Genomic DNA, 18,533 nt, shown 5'->3' on the forward strand with positions numbered 1-18,533 from the left:
TCCAAATGTGGGGCCAAGAGAGGACAGGGAACATAAAAATAGACCAGTGTAAGAATTCATTACTTTAGCTATACATTAATTCATCCATATGGTGTTGGAAGAACTTCTTTTCCTGGAAATATCCAAATGATGGAGACATTCAACCACACACTTAAAATAGTTTTGGTGTAGCCCTTCCTAAGAAGATGGACCAGATAATGATACCTTACACATACTGAGAATCTACTACGCACCAGGCACCAGGCAAGGGTGATTCATTTAATTCTCACAACGGCTAAAAATGTGGGCATTGTTACCACTTTGTAGACGGCGAAACAGCAGCAAGACTGAGTTTCTGCCTGAGGTTGCAACCGTAAGTGACAGCAGAAAGTTTTAAATAAAGGATGCCTGGTGCTAGAGACTTCACTTTTCTTTCTTTTTTTTTTTTTTTTTTTTCCTTTTGTAAGAACACTTAACATGAGATCTGTCCCATTACATTTTTAAATGGAGGACAGAGGAGTGTTGACGACGGGTGCCCTGTTGTACAGCAGCTCCGGGAGATCCTTCAACCCGCACCCCAGGAACGTTCCGTCCGTGGATTGGCGCCCCCGGTTGTCCCTTTCCTCCAGCCCCTGCCAACCACCGTCCACTCTTCACCTCCGTGGGTTTCCTATTTTAAATACCTCAGAGAAATGGAATCACACAGAATTTGTCATTTGTGACTAGCTTAATTCACCTAATCTAACAGTTTCGAGTTTTGTCCATGTTGTTACCTACTGTAGTAGAATCGGCTTCTTTTTAAAATCTGGGTAACACTGGGTTGCATGGATATGCCACCCGTTCTTCATCTCCCGCACTGGTGAGTGCTGGGTCGTCTCCGAATCTTGGCGGCTGTGACTGAGGCTGTAGCAGTCACAGGAGAGTAGCAGCTATCTCTTCGAGATCCTGACTTCAATTCTTTTAGATAAATACTCAGAAATAGGATTATGGAATCATAAGGTCCAGTTCTAGTTTTAAGATTTTGAGGAACTCCCAGACTGTTTTCCATAGTGGTGGCACCCTTCTGCGTGCCCACGGACAGGGCGCGGCAACTCCCTGCACGGCACGCCTTGATGCACTCGTCTTTGGGTTTCTTGATCGCTGCCATCCTAACCGTCATGCAGTGGCCTCCCCATCTCCCTGGTGCAGCACTACCCCAGATCGGGCCGGATGCCCAGAAGTGTCCTCCAGCCTGCGATCGCCTCCGGTACCAGGAGGTGTGTCCGGTCAATGGGGATGTGTCCCACCCATGGCGTTACGTAGGCGCAGTTGCAGGTGTGCCGCTGGAGAGAGGCTAGACTTCGTAAATCAACATCAAAACCCGGCACCAACTGCACACACTCATCCTGGGTGGGTCCGAAGAGTAGAAAGAAAGAAGAGCTCTGTGCACGCCCGACAGCAGCTGCCCGGGGGCGGGACCAAAGGACAGACCCTGGGGAAGAGCATCTGGTCCAAATGAAGAAATGCAAACGCTCCTTCCTGTCTGTCTGTCCCTCCATGGGGCACAGCTGCCTCTGGCCCGGACTTCGTTTGGAAGCGGGAGGCAGACTTTGGGGGGGGCTGGGGTTTTCTGTCTCCTCGAGGCCACGGAGGAACAAAGAGCATGGCTGGGACTCTGAGAAGGTGCGCATCGCCTCTTCCCTGCGAGAGGGAGGAGGGGCCCTGCTGGAGAGTGGCAGCGCCCGCACCCGGGAGGCGGCTCCTATCTGCCAGGGCCATCACACGTCCCGCGCCTATCAGCCGCGCCTGGCAGCTGGGGAGATACATTAGATAAAGCAGCCGGCAATCGCCGATAACAAGCCCCTCAAATGTCAGGCGCCACAAAGGACGGCATTGATTGCTGCCACTGCCTGCCTTTGCCTTTCTTCGGCACTCGGCTCCTTTCTCCCTCCTTTTTCACACAGCAAAGCCGCTGCCTGGGATAATCGGCCTGTGGAAAAGGCCATTGTGCCTGCACCCGTATTGTGTGATTTGCTAAATGGAATTTATCCACATCTCTCCAATTTCCGTCCCTCCCTGCGGCCCCCTGGGAGGCTGGTGTCCTGCCCAGCCAGGCTCAGGGCTCTACTCTCTGCCTCCAGGAGGGCCCCCTGCGAGCGTCCAGGCTCTGGCCTCCAGGCTGGCCAGGAGGATCCCCTCCCGCAGCACCCATGGGCGGGGATGCACAGAGGGAGCTAGAGGCCTGGGGGCTCAGCGGGAGGAAACTGGACAGAAGCCAGAGATGTCTGCTGCACGCTGGTGGGAACTGAGTGGCAGAGAGATGCTTAATGCGAAGAAACAGGTCCTTCTTCCCGCTGAGCAGAGTAACTTCTCTGTGCAAGGAACTACCTTTCAAGTCCCTTTGAACATCTATGAAAGGACACAGAGGAGGGAAAGAATGACCATGAATACTGATGGCCAGGCCAGCCCTCGTATATGACCCACTCGAGGCCTCGGACCCTGTTCTAACCCCATGGCCCGGAAACCCGCCATCAGAGCCGGCCTTTGGAATGGCCAAAGACGTTGGTAACTATGCAAATGCACCAAGAAGGGGTTATGTGTCAGAGAGTAACAAGGCCAACAGTGCCGGAAGCTTTTTAATTTTAATTTTCGTTTTTGTCCTTTTCAGTATCCTACATAGCACAGAGAATTAATATAGCATCGTTCCAGAATTATTCTGGAATAATAAATGCCTCCCAGATAGAGTGTTTGCTCATCTATTGGTGGTTTATATTGGCTCCAAATGAGACGTATTTTCTTATGGCAGGAGCATCTCCGAAAGGGGAAAATGATAATATGTGTTATTATTTTGCTTTTAATAGTTACTGGTAAATAATAGAGCACTATCTCTATTCTGGTTCACTGAGCTTAAAATAGTTGCTTTGGAGCAAAAACAGGAGTTAGACATCAAAAAACTACTTTGGAAGATTCCTGTATTAAGAAGAGTTCACTCTATAAACAGAAAAGACAGCAATATATATCCAGGGTATCAGAACATAAAGGGTTCAAACACTTTGATAACAACAAAGAGAAGAAGGTAGGGCAGGCAGAATGATGGCCTCCAAACATGTCTAAATCTACTACCCCAAACCCGTGAATATGTTAGAGTGTTTGACAAGGAGGAGTGACAGTGGCAGATGGAATCAAGGTCCCTAATCAGCTGGCTTTAATGTGGGGACAGGATTCTGGAGTGCCCTGGCATGCCAATGTAGACAAAAGAGTCTTCAAAAATGGCAGATGGGGGCAGAAGAGTGGGCTGGGGTCATGAACCATGCTGTGAGAAGGACCCCAGCTGCTGTTGCTAGCTTTGAAGATCCAAGAAGGGACCATGAGCCAAAGGATGTTGGCACCTCTGGAAGCTGGACGCTAAGAAGTCTCCAGAAGGAACCAGCCCTGTCAACATCTTGATTTTAGCCTTGCAAAACCCATGTTGGACTTCTGACTCACAAGACCATACGATAATAAATTTGTCTGTGGTCGTTTGTTAGAGCAGCAATAGGCTGCTAACATAGAAGGAGGAGGAAGAGAGGAGTTACTGTTTTTGAGCTCTTACCATGTGCCAGGTCCTTGGCTAAGTATTTTGCTTGCATTACCTCACTCGGTCCTCACGACTCGCCCGTGGTGTGGGTACTGCTCTATTCACACTGGATGAGCAAACTAAAGTGAAAAAGGTCACAGGGCCTGATTTCGAATCTTCAGCTCCTGCCCACTTAACTCTTATCCATGAATATCCCTCCATGTTTCAGCTACACAAAAGAATAAAATACTTAGCACACTTGTAGAATTGTGGCACATATTTGACCAGAGCCAGAAATCACTGTATAGAGATTCAAATTTCACAAATGAAATCAATAGGCTGGGAACATATCCCTGAGTTGCTGGAAAACCATGTCAACTGTCTCAAACATGCGATATGGGAGATTTCCTAGATGAGTTTGTGGGGGTACCTCGCATGCAGCATTCACAGTGAGTTCCTCCAACCGTGCTTTCTGACTGAACCAAATTTGACATTTATAATGGCCCAAGAAAAGCATCTCCCTAATGATACCACATCACTATGTGTCACAGATATCAAAGGTGACATTTCTAATAGAATTGCCATCTCTAACATGAAGGCAGACGGCTCCCTCCCAGAGTCAACCTAGTAAAAGAAGTCGGAGGAAGGTAAGACCCTGCGGAGATGACAGAGGGTCACACCCATACGTGCCGCCTGTCTGGGAGAAGGCAGACTTTCCAAGAAGAAGCCATTTTTCAAGAATGTGTGCTCCTCACAATCTTTCAGAAAAAATCCCAAGCGCATGCCATTAGGATATCTTGAGTCTTTAATGATAACAAACCGAAAGAATGATATTCCACTGTGGCAGACAGCCAGCGGTCCATGCATGCTCTCTTCAGTGCAATGTTGCTGCAAGAAACTAATTTTCCAGGTCCTCTTGCATCTAGATGGACCATGATACTAGTTCTAACTAATAGGGCTCATAAGTAGAAATAATGTGTGTCTTTTCTGGGCTGAATTAGGAAGCTAATGTGCTTTTACTATTCTTTTGTTCCCTTCCCACAGTGAACCTGGAAGCCGCATGCAGAAAATGATGACACCACAATAGGGAAGGAGCTTGTATCCCTAAATCACCGTGTGGGAAACCATCCACTGATCGCACTTGTTGGACTATTACATAAGCAATAAATTCCACTGGGCTAAGCCACTAAAATTTCAGGGTTTATCCTGTTAAACCTGTTACAGCTGGTAGCATTATCATAATTAAAACATGCACTCAAAAGGTCAAGAGGAGCATATCTTATGGGTTTGGGCAGCAATACTGAGAGGGAGCAAGTTGGAAGTCACTTCCATGTGTGTTGGGCAGCAATAGAGACTCCTGTGCAGTACTTTCTCCCAAGGCCTTTTGCCAACAATACTAAGGTCACCAATCTTTAGAGCTCAAAGTTGAGTCTATTGGTCTGGAATTGGTTCTGATAGAGAACAAAACTAGTAAGGTGCATATCATATGGCTCACCCTAAGAATCAATGTTTATTTTGCAGAACCTTTTCAGGAGAACAAAATACCCTCTGAACATACCTCAAAATGCTCCTAAGTCCAACACAGAAATATGTCAAAAGAAAACATAGTTTTGCATATATTATCATAATGTATGGACTGGGAAAAAAGGTGACAATTCTTCAATGGATCTTCACATATATTAGCTAAACTTTAAAGTATTGCTCAGGGGCATAAATTGTTCGAGGAGTTAGCATTGCACCAAAGTACCCTCAAGCAAGTAATGAGGCTTAAAGATAATGTAGGTTCCCTGATGCTCCTTGTTGAAGGAAATTGAGCAGTGGCCTTTCAAAGTCTAAAACGAGCAAGAGTAAAGGAGGGAGCCTCAGCCCTCCCTCCCTGGAAGCCTCATCCACAAATAGCGCATCACACACCCCCACGGCGAAGCTGCCTGCCTTCCCCGTAGAGGTGATGCTTCCACCTTGCCTCTGCTCCAGCTTTGGAGAGACTATCAGCAGAAGTTCTCCCACTCCCTCCAAGGGAGGATGGGGTTGGCCAAGTCTACTCAACTCTTCCCCAGAGGTTCTCGGGTCCTGCCTTGAACCCCTCAGGACATTTGGGGGAGCTGAAGACCCAGGAAAGTCTTCCACAAAGGATTCTATTGACAATTCTAGCCCATCCTGATTCTTGGGGCAGGAGGTTGTTGTTCCTATGCTTAAACACTACAGTGACAGTAAGCTATTATTATTAGGTTGATTTGTATGGAATTACTGTTTTTATAGATCAGAAACGGGCAAATAGGATGAATTCATGTGATTCAACTTAATGGAATGCTTGCTATTTAGAAACCAAGAAGCCTCATAGAATGTCAACATTATCCCAGTTATGGCTCCCAAAGCGTCCACCACATCACAGCACTCTGCCACGTGCTCCCCACACGTGTCTGTCTACCTTCACCAAATGCCCCGTTTCCCTCCTTAAGAGTAAATATCCACTCACAAAGTCCCACATACATTTTGAACAGGAGGCAAGGTAAAATTGTATATTTTATAATACACATGATCCTCTCTAAAGTCTAGTAAGTTCTCAATATAAAACAAAAAATACAAATAAGTAAAATGTAGTCTTGATTCATCCAAGAAATGGCACGATTTCAAATCATGCCACATTTGAGGCATTGACCCTGCCAGACCCTCACTCAGTCACCCGCTTGCTCTCATGCACAACCGAAGGCCGATTTCTTACTGTCACCATGAACTGCTATTCCCAGCACCCCACGCGATTCCTGGCAGCTTCACAATCCTGATGAACACCAATGAATTATAATTCTTTCGTTGAGTCTTAAAATATTAAAGCTCATAACTTTTGAACATATGCTCTACCTAAAATGTAACTGTGAAATTAAAGATGTGTGTTGTACTCTCATCCTCATCTCAGTAAATAACATTTTTTTTTTTGCCTGCCAAGCTCAGTTTACCTTGTCTCAATGCCATCTCCTGCATTTTTTTAATGCTTTAACTTCTGTTGGTGAACATCATCAGTAGAGAATCTTAGAAAACCAGATAAGAACAAAGGAAGCATTTGCCTTAAGCAGTGTGAATTGGGGACAAATCCATTGGTCCGTGTCAAGAAGGCTCACTCCTACTAAGAACTTCCTGCCATCGGTCTCTGTGTCTACCCTTGTGTAGGTTTGAATTCTTAAATCTGTAAAAGTAAGAGGGAAAGACCATTATCTTCCTCACCAGGAATTCCTAGGTTTTAGAAGTAAATGATGTATTCTACTTTGAAAAGAACTTTGCTCTTTCAGGAAAACCATTTTGATTATCCTCTTTAATAACAGAAGCCCATTGATCTGTCCACGGTTAAAGTTCAAGAAAGAGAAAGAGGTGGTCCTTGTATTTAAAGAAACAAGTGGTTTCTTGAAACACACCCTGTTCCCCTGAAGACCCTCATGGTAGATTCTGTTGGCTTTCAAACCCTATTCCAAGTGATCCTGTTCTCACCACAAACTGGTTGGGGGCCCTGGGAAACCAGAGCCTCCCCACGGCTGTCCTTCCTTAATCTGCTAAAAAAAAAAAAAAATCCTCCCCAGGAATTGTATCAGACAGTTTAAGGAAAGGAACATAATTCTTTCCCCACCCATGTGGACATCGGCTAGACATCACCATCATCCCAATATTAGTACCGCATAAAGACTGAGGACCCAGGATGGTCAAAGCAGGGATTATTGCGCTAATAGGACCCCGAAAACAGATGTCTACTTAGAACAAGGGAGATATGCAGGATGTTCCTCTGCTTGGTGACTTTGCCCTTGCTGTGCAGAGGGAGCAGAAAAGAGAAAAGTAAGTATCATTCAGGCTTAGTCACAATCAATTTTTATCACTGGGTGAAAAGAACAATGAGACAACGATCTATTAAAGTCTCCTTATCCAGAGAAAACTTGTAATTAGTATTGGGTGAGTCAGTTCTTAGAACGAGACTGCAGGGACACAAGAATGCTCCTCTAGCCACGGCGAGCCACTTCCCACTCCAGATCCCAGCCCCCTGGAATTTGTTTTGGATGGTGCTTAGAATCTGGAGTTCGGACACTTAGGCACTGGAAAGAAGGAGTTTTCTTTTCAAAGCAAAACACCTGTCTCAGGTTTGGTCTCCTGTTGGTAATGTGTTCATGTCAGTGTTCACAGTGTACCTGGCCCCCTGGCCTCCGGGGGTTTCTCTGTCTCTACCCAGCTCTCAAAGTGTCTCTCAACAGCTTCCCTGCTCCAAGCAGGGACGGCAGAAGTCGCTATGAAGCTCTTCCTCAGCCATCTGCTCCCTGGGCCTCACATTTGAGGACAGAGAGTAGCTTCAGTGGGAAGCAAGCAGGAAGCCCGTCACTGTGGGACTGGCACCAAGAGGCCCACGGCTGTGCATCTCAGCCCTGCCCACACACAGGCATACCGCAGAGCCAGTGTCTGGACAGAGATCCCAGACATACATGTAAGATCATCTAAGTATTTGACAGAGCCGCATGGAGGCTGCACGAGACCACTTTGAGGAAGACGAGCCTGTTATGTCATGAAGAAGCATTCTGTAGGCTGACCTGCCTCATGCTAGCTCCGTGATCTTGAAAATGGTATTGGAAACTCTAGAGCTTTGCTTCAACCCGGCAAAAGTAATACCTCAACATCAGGCTCTACTACTTCCATGTTAAGTGATTTGGGCAAACTATTTACCTTCACCAACACCCACATTTTTACCTAGAAGACGGAGCTAGTGATACAATCACAATTCTTATAGAGTTGTTACGGGAACTGAGAAAACATCTGCAAAATACTTAACATAGCACTGGGAAGATCGTAGGCTTTCGTAAATATTCAGCAGTATTTGTATGTTCACTCTTCATCGGTTCATTTATTCATTTAACCAAAATATGGGAAATAAATAAGACCAGAGGTGTAGAAAGCCTAGCTAAATGTCTGGCACACGGTAGGTACTTGACACAATTCATTTTACTTCTCTTCTCCCTCTCACAAGTGGGGAAACTAAGAAATAGGGACACAAGGTCCTTCCTACCTGATTTAATGTTACTGCTAAGATCTCTGTGTATCAAGCAAGTCCCCTGCAGGAAGAAATTGAAAGTGGAAAGAATACAGAGAGAAGCCTGACACTCTGGTATCTGCTTTAATTGATTTACTTCAGGTCAATCTCAAGGAGTGGGGACACCAGTAGAAGTCCATTTAGCCAACTTGAAAGCTCTGCTCTTGACCTCGGAGGACTGGGAGGTCTTTGAACTCATCTGAGTTTCTAAGTCTTTGGCCAGAAAGGAAAATTTCTCAGCTGCTTTTTCATGCCTTCAGAATGAATTAATTTTCTAAATGGAAAATTGAAGTAATTAGGTTATAGACTGAGTGACATTTACTAAGGTGAAAAGCAAGGAAATTTTTATATCCTTTATTAAACAGTTATTAGATGTATTAAGCAATATGGAGTAATTACTTTTATTTCCCCAAATGTGATTATTCTCTTCATGCCAAGGCAAGCTTAAACTCACAAAGATCCAACAGACCATGACTGCTTAAAAAAGAACCAGGTCACATCTTCAGCATTCTTCCCAGAACCACCTGGCTCACTGGGCAGGTAGAAAAGCACCCAAAGAGAAAGGCAAAGGATCTGGTTCTCAAGACGGAGCTCAGTTTCCTTCACACACTTTGACACACCCTTCCCAGGCACCTTTCATTTTATCCCACCAACCTGTTCAGCAAGGAAATTTACTCATCAATTCCACACCATCTAGAATAGCACCTACTATGTGCCGATCATGGTTCTGAAGTGTGCGGCAGTGAGGACCACAGACAACACTTTTCAGCTACTTTTTCATTCTACAAAGGGAAGCCAGACGATAAGTGACGTGGAATCTACTGTAAGCCAAGAAGAAAAGGGAAGTTCCCCCTTGTGGGTGCTGTTTTCACCAACAGTTAAAGGAGGGAGAGGCTCACCACCCAGCCAGCTGAGGAGGGATGTTCTAGCTGAATGAATCCTCCTGCTCAAAGGCCCCAGCCTGGCATGGGGGTTCCAGAAACCCAAAGCCAAGTGACCCGAGTAGGGGGTGGGTGGTAGGAGGTGATCCGAGAGGTGGGGGAGGGCAGGCATTGTGAAGATTTTTACTCTAATTCTGAGGCGACAAGGCACTGGGATTCTGAGCCAGCAGTTCCCATCAAGGAAACATATAGATATCCCTAAAAGAGTAATGCAAGTAGCTTCACAAATTGTTTTCCCTTCCATAAACCTTGTTTCCTATCTCTGTCTCCTAAATGATAAATGACAACTTTGTCTTAAATGTACAGTTCCTCCCTCCCTCATCTCAATTGTTTTGGGGTCTTAACAAGACAAGGGGGGATGAGACTAGTTCCTGGCATAAGGAGTAGATCCAGTTTTAGAATATTGATTGATTGGGAGCCCAGGGAGAAGCACTTGTGTCTACTGATACCACTCTGTGCCTTTACAGGTCTCTGTGTCTTCCAGAGCCTCAGTCTTCATGTTCGTGAAATGGGTAGATGAGGTAATGCATTTAAAACACTGACATAAACTTAGTACTCAGTAAATGGTAGTTCTTTTTATTTAAAGAACGACCTCTTATTTCCAAGTACAATTCCATTTGTACTTCTTTCTTTCTGCCTGGAAAAGACCCTGGGCTCCCCCTTGGAGCCTATGTGCTACCCCTACTCCCTCGCTGGATTCCACTTACCACAACTGACTTCCTCAAAGTGTCCCTTTAACTCCCTTCCAATCAGCAGTTCTCACCAGGGGTAACTGGTACCCCAGGGGCATTTACCAAGATCTGGAGACAATTTGGTTGTCCGAACTGGAGTAGGGCCACTAGCTTGTAGTGGATGGATCCCAGGGATGCTGCTAGACATTCTACAGTGCACAGGGCAGCCCACAGCAGAGAAGCATCTGATCATGAAGCGTGTTAAGTGTGCAGTTGAGAAACTCTGCTCCAAATACAATAAATGTGGTATCACACTTTTCTTCATAAACACAAATGAAAGAATGCATAGGTAGATAGGTAGATAGATGGTAAGACACCTGCTTCTTCCCCATGGACTCTCTCTGGCTCACCTCATCCCCAACCCCTCTGGCACAGTTCCTGACTTGTACTAAGTACCGTTACTGAATGAGTGAGTGTTTGCCAAAACAGAATTTTACGGGAGAAATTTCGTCATGCAACTCCTACTGAAATTCTGCTGACCAAACTGCCAAAGATTTGACTCCAAGTAAAAATTTCCATATCATGCTCCTTAAATCTCCATATAAAGTTCAAAAGGCAGTTGCATTCTAAGTGATAAAATAAAGTAAACTTAATCAGTACAACCTCCTGCAATTATTTTCAAACACAGTATTAAGGGCGTAATGGAGAAGAAAAATAGGACATAATTAATGAAATCAACATGTCCAGTGAAGGGGCATAGAATGCTGCCTAAGATGGCGACCTTGTTGAAATGGAGCTGGGATCACCCGGTACAGGGCTCAGTCTGCAATAATGTCTATACTACCTGCTCCCCTGAACCACCACAGTCAAGGCTGCATGCAGCACATAGCAACTCTTTGTGAGAGTTAGGTCCATACAGCTTTTTTGTCCATGCTGGCCAGATGCAGAAGCCAGACTATGAAGTTGATGTCTGTGACCACATGCTCCATGGCTGGGGCCTCTTTCCAGTACATACAAATCACAACCATTTGTGGTAGCCCTGCTCTTTTCCTTCAGCTTACCCCACATTATTAACATCCCCTCTCTCCCAGAATATGCATCATTACCCTACAAGGGGACAATCAAGTACCCAAAAGAACTTGGAAACTAAAGAGATTTGTGAGACTGAAACTCTAATAATCAAGCTGTCGTGGGTGAAGCCAACCATATGTGGAGAGAGCCATCCCTAAGTGGTGGTTCATAAGTGAGCAGGAGGAGACGCTGGAACATGAGTCTTGTCAGCACAGGCATGTTTTAAGGAAACATGTTTGAATACGAAAGAAAATGGGAACCTAGACTACTGAATCTTGACTGAGAAAAAAGTCTGTTAGCAGAAGAGGATGTTTGTGTGAAGTCTAGAGAAAGGGGAGTCATCACTATTGACCTCTCCTGTAGGCACTTTCTAGAAGCTTCCATATCATGGCTTTCTCCCGGTTAGCTGTTTCTTCGCCCAACAACCTTGTCACCTCCTTCACTCTCTGCTGTTCTTCCCTGAGTCTCAGTTTCCCCCTCCATCAAACGGAAGACAATAGTATCTACCTTACCCCGTATGGCTGAGTACACGGTAGGTGGATGCTGGACCAATGCCATCTTGCCTTCTCCATCTTTTCACTTCTATCCAAATAAAACTGCCACTTCCTCGGTGCAGTTTATTCTAACTGTTAGAGAATGTTTGAAACAAATTTTCAGTAATATGTTCCCAACTTCAAAAGGCATTTGGTATTTTTTAGGGAATTCATAGGCAACACAAAAGATTCACCACTTTGTAAGCCTGTTGATTTCAAACAGTATGACACAATAAACTTGAAAATATGCAGGCTAACATTGGCCAGGAGTCAGCCTCCAAGATCTCATCTGCCCGAGGATCTTAGCATTTCCCAACCTCACTTTCTACTCCTGAAACCAATGATTCCCTGAGGGGTTTACATAGGACTTCTAGGAATCACAGGCCAACATTGCTCACGTTAGCCCTGTTTTAATCTGGCCAAGTGACATCTGCTCCCTGCCACTCTCCCCCATACGAGCTCTCTATTACAAACACAGAGTAAGACTCTGTTCTGTATTCCTCCTGAAGTGACCTGGGGTGGTGGAGAACTGGTCACCCAGGAGCTCATGTTGGGTTAGCAGGTGGTAGCAGCAGCCACAGCTGCCCAAAGTGTCTGACGCTCCATGTGCCTTCTGGAGTTAATCTGATTCTATCAAATAGCCCAGAGCACCATACTTGTCTCCCACGATGCCTAATGCAAAACAAAACAAAACAAAACAATCCAGAATTACCCTTCAATGCCTTGACCTGAGACACCATGATGGTGAATTTGGACAGACTGCTTCATCAGGCAGACCTGGGCTTCAGTTTCAGATCCATTGCTTCACTTCTTTGCCATTTCGTGTAAGTTGTCTGATTCTTCAATTTTAGATATCCTGTTCTCTAAAATGGACTAAGAATGGTAACTGTCTCCTTGGAAGAGTAAACCAAGGTCAGACAGGTAATAGCTGAACCCAGTGCTCGACACACATGAGCTGAGCTAGCCCTCCTTGTCAGCATCGTTCCCACTACCTCCAGGTGAAGCAGGACTTCTGAGTCCTACTCAAGCTCCAGGAGCACCCTTACATGCCCCTTACCAGACCTGGATGAAGAGGCTTCTGGTACTCCATCCACAGCACCCATTAACACCCACAGTGAGATGTCCACAGTCACTCAATCATTAATGGATGCATTTCTTTAATGTTCTCATGCAGTAGCCTGCCCATCCCCTCAAGTGTGATGGTTTTCCTAAAAGAGACAAAAAGAGAGAAATGAATGTTTTTAAAAGGTGAAAATTCTAATACAATGGAAGCAACATTTTTATCTTCTCCCAGTGTTTTCGGTAAGACTTGGCAGTCATTGTCCACCAAAGTCTTCGAATAACGGGAGCCTCACTCCCCTTCCTGCCCATCTCTGTCCCCCTGGCACCGGCAGCTGTCACTCTCCTCCACAGCATGAAGAGCCAATCCCACCACAAAGCCAAGGACTGGCTGAGTCTCGTCTCTGCTCCTTTAAAAAATGTGCTGTAAATGAAAAGCTCAAGGCATTAAGAAGTGCAAAAATCAATCCTACAACATGTTTAAGCAGAGCAGATTCCATAGGAAGCCCTAAAATAATGGCTGTGTCAAAGAAAATGGTTTTATCCCTGGCATCTTGGTAGCAGATAAAATTACAGTATTGGAGACTTGACAATGGAGTCATACAAAAGAAATGGGGTGGGGGGGTGGATGGTTTCTAAATCTGTGCTGCTTTCTGCAAAGAATGTACTTAGGATCAGCTGCCCTGGGGAGAAGGTGAGACGGGGCAGGTAAAAGACGGTTTGTGAGGTAAAAGATGAATTTTGGCAGCAGTTAAAGTTCCAGTAAAAGTCAAGTTCCCGATGGCCATGGTAGACCCTGTTTGGGGCAGGGCATGGTCCCTGATGTCTCATTGCATAAAGAGATTTCGAGGACAGCATGGTAGACCCTGTTTGGGGCAGGGCATGGTCCCTGATGTCTCATTGCATAAAGAGATTTCGAGGACAGCCTGAAACGCTGGAGCCGGGCCTCTCCCTTCCTTACTGCCCAGCTGTGTCTTCCACTCACTCCAAGATGCACCCTGCCCTGTGGGTTTGCCTTCCCAGTTACCTGTAGACATTCCCTCCCTCGTTCTTCTAAGCAAAAGGGAGAAGCAGAGCGGAGCGTCAGGCCTCGTCATGGAGACAGAGCGCGGACGCCCTGCAGTGACGTCGCCAGCCACGGCTGTCCAGTCACCAGCAGCCCAACTCAACAGGAGACCAGAAATCCGACAGTCTTGGGAGACACATGGAGAGACAAGCACCACCAGAGTGGGTTTGTCAGAGTAAGAGAAAGAGAGACTGGAGAACTGTCTCCCTCGATATGCTAACGAGTTTTGAGTTGGGAAGAAGGGATAGCCCTGATTTAGATAGATTGGCTCCCCCACGTTCTCAGATCGAACCCGTAGTACACTCCTGTTTCCCACCTCACTCCAATTCAGAATCAATAGAGCTCTAACCGACGGCGAGGTTGAAATATTTTTCTTGAGAACAGGAGCTGGAGCAGAGCATATTTCATTTCATGCTTTTATCAGCCTTAAAATGCGACACGAGTCGATGACAGCAAGAGCAGGTTCAAGCCGATGACCACGGAGGCCCCAGGCCGTGCGCGGTGCCCCCCCTGGGTGCCGTGGAAGAGACACTGGAGACACATCCCATTCACAGCACTGAGACTCTGCAATTCCACTGGACTTCCTGAGAGATGGAAATGACCATGACATAGGCAGTGAGGGCCAGGTGTCTCCAAGACACACAAGGTGCCGCAGGCCCGGAAGAAGGGACAGAACACATCAGGCCACCAGGGCTGAGAAGGCTTTCTGCATCAGCCATGAGGACGGGAGTTTAAAAAGATCCCAAAAGCAGAAGAAGGGATGACCAAATTCCAGCTTGAGAGAACCACATCAACAAAGGCATCAGGGAGGGAAGCATAAAAAGAGATTATCCGCCCATTCCTTAGTTACTTCAACGTTTATCAAGGGCCTGTTGATGTCAGGCACTGCTCTAGTATGGGAAGCCGTGCAGGAGAGATGGGTCCTAACCATTGATTAAAACACATCCCAGAGTAAGGTGTGGCAGTCAGAACAGGGCGATGGGATACAGTGCGATGTTCAGACAGGTCTGCGGAGAGTGGACCCTGCCACAGGCAGGGAGGGTGCCTGGAGGAAGGATGAGCTGGCCCAGGGCCCTGGGGTGGCAACGCTTGACTGTTTGCAGAAGGCCGCGGCGGCTGGAACCGAGACGAAGTAGCGACAGTGAACTCCGTGGGCCAGGGTAGGAAGTGTGGCTTCTGTCTCAGTGGTCAGAAGGCATGTAGCCTTTTATAATCAGAATGTTCTTACGAAGAGAAGAGATGCTTAATTCGTATCCCTGTTTGTCCCAAAGCATATTGGATTTTATTTTGTCTTTTTGCTCAACTTGAAAAGCCTCTGCAGATAACTCAACGGAAGGGAAAGTTGTCCCAATAAAGCAGCTGCATTTCACACATTCCTTCCTGCCACTTCTTACACGCGGCCACTCATCTTACCCATGTCGTGTTGCATTAACATTAGGGATACCAGCGACACTCCTGGTACCTGGAGATCTATGAGCCTACACTCCGGGCAGCATCTGTTAGGACAACAGAAGGTCATTCCTCAGCAGAAATTGAAATGGATGTTATTTACTCTAACAAACACTGATTGCATTACAGACTTAATAAATCACGTGCACACATGTGGAACTAAGAGTCGGAGCAGTGGCCAGCCAGGGTCTGTGTCAGGGACCTGTTGTCCATCTTTATCCTAAGTCCCTAAGCAAGTTGAGTTCCAGCTGAAGTTGGATCGTTCCAGATATAACCCACACAGACTGGTGCTCCGCTCCCCCTACCCACGGGAATGTGACTCAGCACAGTGTCCTGTAGGAAGCTATGGACACTTCCAATGGCTACACGGTACATTGCAAATAGCTTCAGCCTTCATTGGACCCCACAGCAGCAACTTACATCAAGTCAAGCCTGTCTACAAACCCTCCTTGGGAAGCTCCCAGACTGAGGCGACCGGGCCGGTGTTGGAAAAGTTCCTTCCTCTCTGAATTCCTATTCCTAAGCTCAGCCAGTCATGCTATCAGTCCACATGAAAAAGTTGCTGAGTATCAGGTAGTAAGCTAAGCTCAGGATATTTATTGGTACAATTTCATCATGGTAACAGTCCTACGAGACCGGGCACTTCTCCTGTCCCCATTATTTGGTTGAGGACCTGGGACCCAGGATAATGAAACGTGCCCAAAAAGTCACAGCCCAGAGCAGGCAGAGCTGGGATTTGAATCCCGCTGATGGGGCTCCGAGGGCCCACCCTTACCTGCTAAACCTGATAACAGACCACTGGGTGTTAGTGCTACCCGTGTCCTAGTGCCAGCGACACATAGCAGGGTTTTCTTGTTACTCAGGACACGCTTTCAGTGAATAGCAGTGTTGCGATAAAACCTCCCACGGAAGGCTTCCAGAAGAGCGGGAAGAGTGAAACGGCCCAGGACTTCTGTCACTGTGCACGTCTCAGCTCCACCACCACAGTGCCCTTGGTGCGAGGTGTTGTCAGCACGCCCGTGCGTCTCCGTGCACCCTCCGGCTCTGCTGGCTCTGGAGAAGGAAGGATCCGGAGGGTCTGGGCAGATGTACAAGGTGACCCTGTGGCCCGGGGCAGCCTCTGTGGACTGCTTGAGTGGATAATGATTCTTGCCCTATGGTCTTCACATGCTAATCAGAATTAACTGTCGAAAATCATTTTAAACTCTGGGTGCTTCATATATTAGTGTTTAATTACGATATATCATTTGCTCAGAACAAGTACTTGGACCCTGGAGATGAATCCTCTGTCCTTATCCCTTTAACAAGGATTCAGTCCTGGACTTGCATTCAATCAACTCCTTCCTGAAATACAAGAAACAGAGCAAATGGTGATTTTATCTGTCTCTCATTTCTTAGTTAAACGGATTAACTAGAAAGATAAAGAGCCACTGTTAAATCACAAACTTCTTTATTCTTTTGCAGGCATTATAAAATCATTCACTTCCGAGCAGATATTGCTGTAAGGTCTGATCACACACGCAGAAGCCACAGAACATTCTAGTGTCCTTATCAGTGCCAGCGGATGGTGAGCTTGCAAACCTGCTGCATGCAGGAAAGCGAGTCCCTGCCAACGACCCCTAATCATGTGCCCCAGGACACATGTCATTCGCCTCTCCCCACCCTTCCAGTCAGATGTGATGTTCCCCAGGAGCCTTCTCGTTGTCCCCTCTTCTGTAGACATCCAAGTCCTCACTCACGGTATTCACACAACCACCATCACAATGGCAGGAAGACACCCCCGGCCAACAACCAGGGCTTTGCATAAAGAAATCCCACCATGCCCTGCTTGGCTGATCTCAAACCTGAGCGTGCACACCTGGATCTCTGTTGCTGGTGATGCCCACCCCCAAACCCTTTCCTGTTGGCCCATGTTTCATTGAGTCAAAGGAAACTATTACCCTATAAAAGCTTCAAAATCTCTATGTCCTCAGCATCCCTAAGCCATTATAAAAATTACGCAACTAATGACTTGGCATATGTCCCAGATCCTAAGCTTGGGAGGTGTCTCAGGCCTTCTGGGCGTAGCCTCACAAATACCCACTCACCTCTGCAAGGACCCCAGACTTGCCGCCAAGATCCTGAACCTTCCACATCCTTCCATGCCCGGGCTGCCCGGCCCATGGCCGCTCTTCCAAATGTGGCTTCCCGGAAGTTGCTGAGGGACAGATCCCAGCAGAAAACCCCAGACTCAAGGATGCCTGAAGGTTAGAGCATTAACATGTATCCACATTCTACAGATGGAAGAGTAATGCAGAAATAATAAGAATCGTCCCCGGATAACGGGATGAGTCAGAGGAGGTTCCAGGAATAGACTGCAGATTTCCGTCTCCTATTACCAGCGGCATTACCAGGAGAAGGCTGTGAGGGCACCGTGACCTCACACGTGTTCTCAGTCCAGAAATATTTGTCTTCAGTCCTTTTCCAGTTCCTCACAAGCTGTCATAAACTCAACTTCAAATCTTTTTTTCTTAAAGCTGACAACAGAAAATCAGTGTGAAAACCCTACTCAGGAATGTGTGTTTATGAATTTGTAACTTTCTTCGGAGCTACTAGTCATAAACCCAGAGTCAAACGGGCCCTTCTCTCTGGCCAGATTTATGAGAATGCCAAAGGCGATCTGGAAAGTTGAGCGTCAGTTGGCAAATAGGCAAATGCTACTGAAGAGCCCTCAGCTGTTACATCTGATGCGGACAAAGGGAGGTTTCCCAGGGCCTGGGAATGGGTAAACTGGGCTCGACAAATAAAGGAAGGAAAACAGGAGGAAGTGGGGGGAGGGAAGGAAAGAAGAAAGGGCTGGAAGAGACCTCGCTGGTGGCCAGTGGAAGCTTGATGTTTGGTTCAGTGTTAGAATTTATTCCAAATAAGGGTTTCTTTGGAAATGTAGGCTGAGAATTATGATTGTAACATAGGAGAAAATCCTGTCAGGTCCCTTCTAGCTCCTTCTCTGACTATGACACGCCACGTATAAGCAGAGCAAGCAACGGGCACAGTCTGTTAGTGCTTCGGGAAGAATGTTGATTTGGGAAACAACACAGAAAGATGATAGTCTAGGAGTCTCAGAGAGGCTCTCCGGAGCCTGTGGAGACGCGGCGAAGTCACGAGAGCCCCCGGAGTAGAGGGAGGGCGCCGTC

General features: G+C 46.6%; 1 long non-coding RNA gene across 3 annotated transcripts; it reads right to left on the reverse strand.

Moving 5' to 3' along the window:
- Positions 1-637: 637 nt before the first annotated feature.
- On the reverse strand, positions 638-17,770 carry LOC116587976. 3 transcript variants are annotated; one of them, XR_004284727.1, is made up of 6 exons: positions 17,448-17,770; positions 15,670-16,704; positions 12,499-12,994; positions 11,766-11,879; positions 3,551-3,743; positions 638-2,367 (listed from the first exon to the last, which is right to left on the reverse strand). It is a non-coding gene; the product is annotated as an uncharacterized LOC116587976 (long non-coding RNA). The 3 variants fall into 3 exon arrangements; XR_004284728.1 differs by lacking the exons at positions 638-2,367; positions 3,551-3,743 and adding an exon at positions 8,488-8,844; XR_004284726.1 differs by lacking the exons at positions 638-2,367; positions 3,551-3,743 and having other exon boundaries at positions 10,050-11,879.
- Between the last annotated feature and the right edge of the window lie 763 nt (positions 17,771-18,533).

The sequence above is a fragment of the Mustela erminea genome, chromosome 4, assembly GCF_009829155.1.
Source record: "Mustela erminea isolate mMusErm1 chromosome 4, mMusErm1.Pri, whole genome shotgun sequence".
Classification (NCBI taxonomy): Eukaryota; Metazoa; Chordata; class Mammalia; order Carnivora; family Mustelidae; genus Mustela; species Mustela erminea.